The sequence below is a fragment of the Triticum urartu genome, chromosome 5, assembly GCF_003073215.2.
Source record: "Triticum urartu cultivar G1812 chromosome 5, Tu2.1, whole genome shotgun sequence".
In the NCBI taxonomy this organism is placed as follows: Eukaryota; Viridiplantae; Streptophyta; class Magnoliopsida; order Poales; family Poaceae; genus Triticum; species Triticum urartu.
Genome location: NC_053026.1, coordinates 515,405,450 through 515,412,105, shown reverse-complemented (window position 1 = coordinate 515,412,105; position 6,656 = coordinate 515,405,450). Strand labels below are relative to the sequence as shown.

General features: G+C 47.7%; 1 pseudogene; it reads left to right on the top strand.

Moving 5' to 3' along the window:
* The first annotated feature begins 512 nt into the window (after nucleotides 1-512).
* Nucleotides 513-4,911, top strand: LOC125556507 (annotated as a pseudogene).
* Nucleotides 4,912-6,656: the final 1,745 nt, after the last annotated feature.

Below are 6,656 nucleotides of genomic sequence, written 5' to 3'. Positions count from 1 at the left end.
ATTGGCGAGTCGGCGATGACAACGAGAGTGCAATCCATAGATTTTATTAGACAGACAACTCATATTTGTGAATATTAACAAGCCAAATATTACTAGTTTTGAGAACATTCACAGTGCTTAGAGGCTTGCTTGCCTCTATGCCGAGCCCCACAGCCAGCCTCTAAGTTTATCCCAAAACTCTGCGATATGCCATTCCTCTATTATGGACTTCATAAGAACCTAAAAACGTTTCTAATGCTTCTCTTTCATCACTTTTCCTGCTACACCTGATTAGGCATGCGCTAAAATGCGGTATCAGAAGTTGTAAATTTTAGGCGCCGGATTGCACGCTTTTCATAATTTACACTACATGTTTTTTGAACGTGGGTTTTTGGGCATCTACTAAACTAATATTGAGTCCGGCGTGCTAAAAGTGCTACAATAACGCGCTAAAACTATTTTAGCGCGTGAAACTTTTATAAGGGTGAAGGAGACGATGCAAGAGCGATCCTAATCTATAAGCCCAGCCCATAACTGCTCTTTGTATAAAACGTGAGCACAGATCCACTCCACCATTGCTGCAATCCCCTACTCTCGGTGAAGCGGCGGTATTCAATTCACCGGGCGCGCGCTCAAGATCATGAGCCAGAGCCTCAGCCACCACCGGCTCTTGCTCGCTTTTCTGTCTGTGCTGCTGCTCACAGCCTCGGCCGTCACCGACAGCACGTTGACGCAGAGGAGGGCCATCGGCGGCGACCAGAGGCTGGCCTCGCCCGGCGGCGCCTTCCTGCTCGGCCTCTTCTCCGTCGCCAACAACACCAAATGGTTTCTCGGCATCTGGTTCACCGCCTCCCCGGACGCCGTCTTCTGGGTCGCCAACCGCGATCGCCCGCTCGACACCTCGTCCTCCGGCGTAGTCACGCTCAGCAGCCGAGGGGACCTCGTACTCCTCGACGTCGCCAGCAATAACGAGACCATCTGGTGGTCCAACTCCTCGGCCGCGGTGGTAGCGCAGCTCCGCGACGACGGCAACCTGGTGCTCGCGGACGCGGCCGGCGTCGTGGTGTGGCAAAGCTTCGACCACCCGACCAACACGTTCCTCTCAGGGTCGTGGGCCGGGGACTAGGACCTCCGGACCGGCCGCGGGTGGTTGCGCCTCGTCGTGGCGGGCGCGCGCGATGACCCGTCGACCCGCGACTTCGTTACGTGATGGCAGCAGCGGGGGCTGCGCGGAGCTGGCACGTCTGGAGAGAAGGGGCGCAAGACGTACGCGACGCAGCGTGAACGGGGTGGCGGTTCAGGCGGCGTTGCCCAGATGCATGACCTAACTTCGAGACGCGCTGTTCGAATTCGCAAGTTTGCCCACACCGCGAACGAGGTGGTGTAACGTTGTACCTTGGGCGACGCGTGGCTCGTCCGGTGTCCGCTGGTCGCTGACGGACGAGTCGCGGCGAAGGTGCAGGCGATATGGTCTGTGAACCCTGCGACGCTCGCGTGGAGCGTTTTCTGGTCGGTGCCGAGGGACCAGTGCGACGTCTACGGCGCGTGCGGCCCGTTCGGCGTGTGCAACGCCGTCGGCGCCGTGCTGTGCGGATGCATCAGGGGGTTCCTGCCGAGGTCGCCGGCGGAGTGGCGCATGCGGAACTCGTCCGGCGGGTGCGCCCGCAGCACGCCGCTTCAGTGCGGCGATGACGGTTTCTACGTGCTGCGCGGTGTGAAGCTGCCGGAGACGCACAACAGCAGCGTGGACGCCGGCGCCTCGCTCGCGGAGTGCGGCCGGAGGTGCCTGTCCAACTGCTACTGCACGGCGTACGCCGCGTCGGACATCCGTGGCGGCGGGACCGGGTGCATACAGTGGTTCGGCGAGCTCATGGACACGCGCTTAGGCGACGACGGCCAGGATCTGTTCGTCAAGCTGGCAATGTCTGAACTTGGCCTAGGTAATTAAACACTCTACACTCCTCAGCATGGATCGCTAGAACCAGATCAATTTCATCCAAATTTTATTCACCTTATCTGTTTTTTTTTTCAACAATTCATCTTACCTGTTCTGATGAGGTAGGGGAGTGGTTGGGTGCCTTTTTATAAAAGAAATGCAATAGCTTATTTCACATGCTCAGAATGATGGATGACAGACACACTATCAGCACAAACTGCTAGGATTAGAGACAACTTCTTCTTTACCTTGACTTGAGTTACCAATTAGGCAAAACAAAACATGTTGTATCTTTCAGTTGAAGTCAAGAAATCGGACTTTTTGAGCTACCAGTTAAACAAAAAACAATTCATCTCATAACTATTGGTTGAAATCATGAAATCTGGCTTTTTTGTTCATGAACAAAATGTTATTTTGTAAGTGTTGATTCGAGTTCCAGAATCATGGCATTCACATTATCTTTTTTTTTACATCAATTTATATTATCTATCAGGATGAGGTGGGGTTAGACTTAGGGGTTTTCTGCAAATGTGGAGTGGAGTGGAGTGGGGTCTTTCTATAAAGATGGCACAACTTATTTCACATACATTTGGTCAGAAACGATGGATAATACCATCACCACGAACTGGCCGGAGTAGGGATATTCTAACTCCTTTGGCGCGACTTCAGATACCAATTAGACAAAAATAATTCATGCTGTAACTTTCAATTGAAGTCATGAAATCAGACTTTTTGAGTCACCAGTTAAACAAAAAAAATCATGTTGTAATTTTTGGTTGAAGTCAAGAAATCAGACTTTTTGTTCATTAACATATTGATATTTCTGTCCCTGGAGGTAAGGACCTTGTCAAGCCTATACCAAGACAAACATGTTAAGCTCACACGTTATGATGCACCATACACTAGTACAATGGCTTAAGAGTACACAATTTTCACGCGTTTACACTACTCCTGCATCTTAATTCAGGGACAACCAAGACCAACAAGCTCGTCATGGTCGTCGCCGCGGTGATAACAACATTTGCATTGCTTCTGCTATCACTTGGCCTCCTGATCTGGAGAAAGATCCGGCAGCGCAATAAGCAAAGTGAGTCAAGAGTCCATGGTGAATTCGTTTCAAGAGGATAACCTGAAACTACTACTTGCTCGATCTACTGCTCATGTATTATGGCTTCTTGCTCCATTTTCCAGTCACCGAGTTTGATCACATCGTGAGAGGCGAGTGTCCAGCGTACCATCTCGAAACCCTTAAAGCCGCCACCGACGGATTCTGCGCCAAAAATGAAATAGGGTGTGGTGGCTTCGGCACTGTATACAAGGTGATAATGCTTGTAAAACCCATGTGAAATCAGACTGAAAATTTCCTATGCTCGCATAGACAACATGTGGATTGATTAACTGGATTTCTTTATCAGGGTCAAATGGTAGATGGCCAAGAAGTTGCAGTGAAGAAGCTGTCAGCAGGGAATAGAGTGCAAGGTCTGAAGGAGTTCAGGAACGAGGTGAACCTGATCGCCAAGCTACAGCACCGCAACCTCGTACGCCTGCTCGGCTACTGCATCCACCACTCTGAGAGGATACTGGTCTACGAGTACATGAGCAACAAGAGCTTGGACACCTTCATTTTTGGTACGTATGACATGTCTTGACTGGCTGCAGTATACCAGTTACTACCATTTATGATGAGAAATACAATTGTGCGAATTCGCCAACAGATCCAAGGAGACACGCCACCTTGAGCTGGAAGACTAGGATGGACATCATCTTCGGCATTGCCAGAGGGCTTCTCTACCTTCACCAGGACTCGAGGCACACGATGATCCACCGAGATCTCAAGGCGGCCAACGTTCTCCTCGACCGGGAGATGGTGGCCAAGATATCGGATTTTGGAATCGCCAAGCTGTTCAGCAGCATCGGCGACCATCAGGTCACGGAAAGGATTGTTGGGACATAGTAAGAACTGCAAACTTTATATAACACAAACAGTGGACAAGTATTTATAGTTACATCGACTCTTTGTTTCTTTTCTAGTGTACCCACGATGGGTTCCTTAACTGATTTTGTATGATGCCCATGTGTGGCTGCAGTGGTTACATGTCACCTGAGTATGCGATGGACGGCATGGTATCGTTCATGCAGGACGTGTATAGCTTCGGTGTGCTGTTGCTGGAGATCATTAGTAGCAGGAGGAACCAACGAAGTTTCAACCTCATTGCTCATGTAAGAAGTCAATTGCCTCTTGCAACTGTACAAAATAGTAAAAGTGAGTTTTGTGTGATTTTATAAATTTCATCCGAACTCAAAATACCATGCCAAGACGGCCAAAGTCCCAACCACGTTTGTTTGAATCCCACAATGGCATTGACAAGCATAATAATCTTTTTGCAGGCATGGGGGCTATTTGAAGAAAACAAGAGCCTCGAGCTCCTTGACCCAGCCGTGCGGGGCGGTTGTAGCCCGACCGAGCTAGAGCAGGCCGCGACGTGCATCCAGATAGGGCTACTGTGCGTTCAGGAGAGCCCGACCCAACGACCGCAAATGGTTGCCGTAATATCCATGTTGTCGCACCAACAAGTGCCGGGACGGCCGCTTCGGCCGGTGGTTTGCATGCCTGTGAGCTCTCTGACGGACCTTCTGAACGTGCAGGAGGACACATCCGGCAACGCCGAGCTGACCATCACAAACCTTGAAGGTCGGTAGGATGGCTACTGGGCAAGCTAGAACCAAAGATTGGAGACGTTACTCTTACCAAAAACATAATGTGCATGCACACCAAAAACATAATGATTGTACAAGTCGCAGTTCACGCGAGCACACACGCTATGTGTATATATTTCAATGTTATGTGGCTTTGTAACTTTTTTTAAACCTGTGTTTGTAGTACTTCACAACATCACATGAGACCTGCCTGGCCACCTTATAAGTTGATCTCTTCTGTAAGATTGAATAGAACTATGTTTATTGATAATTGCAGCCACATACATGAGATTATACTAGCAAAAGAGTCCGTGCGTTGCAACGGGAGAGAAAACATAACACACACTCTTAATTCAACAATCATCACTCAAGACCACAATAGGTCCATCTCCTTTATTTTTGCGGGGCATCATATTTGGGTTGCCGCTTATCCTCCTTCTCACCCTCGCCGGCGATGGCCTCGGTGTCCACACAAAACAACAAAAAACGTGTGTTGAATATGGTTAATCCTAAGGCGTCTCTCTCTCCCTCTCTCCTCCCTCTCCCTCTCGCTCGCTTTCTCTCACTCTCGCGATGAGAAATCTGTTGTTTTCCCCTGCGACATTTTTCAGAGGTATGCATGTGTAGTTATCGATGTTCTCTTTTCTGTATATGGTTATAGTTGGGTGTTTATTTGCAATCCGGATCGCTACCGGTATGAAAAAAACGAATCTTGCGCTATAAATTATAAGTTTGCTTTCATAACAATATTTAAAAAATATTTAACAGGTAAAATTAACATCATATTTAGACTCCACACATTTTTCTAATAAAATTTCATATATAATATGTTAAAATCGAAGTTACGGTTTAAAAGATACAGATAATTTAGAAAATCATTTTGTTTGACTCAAATATATTTCAAAATAATATTTAAAAATAATTAACAGGTAAAAATAATCTCATATTCATATTCTACATATTTTTCTAATCAAATTTCATATATAACATGTTCAAATCGGAGTTACGGTTTAAAAGATATGGATGATTTTAAAAAGCATTTGGTTGACTTAAATATGATCCGCGGGTTGATTTCAAGAAAAGACAGAGACTTTTGTGTAAAATACAAAATAACGATTCGTTTTAACTTAAAACAAGACTGCGGGTTGAATTCTCTGAAACAGAAGGACTTTTCAAAAAAATGCCATGACGGACGAAAGAAACCCAATTTGCTTTATTATTAGGTAAAGATAGGAGGGTACAACCGACTAAGGCTATTACAAAACGACTAGGACTGCTATTACAAAACAACTAGGACTCCTAATTAAGTTGAGATCCAAGTAATAGTCTAACATCCCCCACGGGATCAACGGGGGGCTCGACGATGTTGAGACTAAATCGAATGTTTTGAAACTGTGTAGTAGCCATGCCTTTTGTAAAATATGTCAGCAAATTGAGCTGTAGTAGGAACGTGAAGGACCTAAACCTGTCCGAGAGCCACCTTCTCGCGAACAAAATGAATGTTAATCTCGATGTGTTTAGTGTTGGGTAACGTAGCAGAAATTCAAAATTTTCTACGCATCACCAAGATCAATCTGTGGAGTAATCTAGCAACGAGGGGAAGAAGAGTGCATCTACATACCCTTGTAGATCGCTAAGCGGAAGCGTTCAAGAGAACGGGGTTGATGGAGTCGTACTCGTCGTGATCCAAATCACCGATGATCCTAGTGCCGAACGGACGGCACCTCCGCGTTCAACACACGTACAGCCCGGTGACGTCTCCCATGCCTTGATCCAGCAAGGAGAGAGGGAGAGGTTGAGGAAGACTCCATCCAGCAGCAGCACAACGGCGTGGTGGTGATGGAGGAGCGTGGCAATCCTGCAGGGCTTCGCCAAGCACCGCGAGATATGAGGAGAAAGAGAGGGAGGGCTGCACCATCAGGCAGAGATCAGATCGTGTGTATTGGGCAGCCCCTAGGCCTCATATATATAGGGGAAGGGGAGGAGGGTGGCGCCCCCTCTAGGGTTCCCACCCCTAGGGGGGCGGCAGCCCTAGATGGGAAAG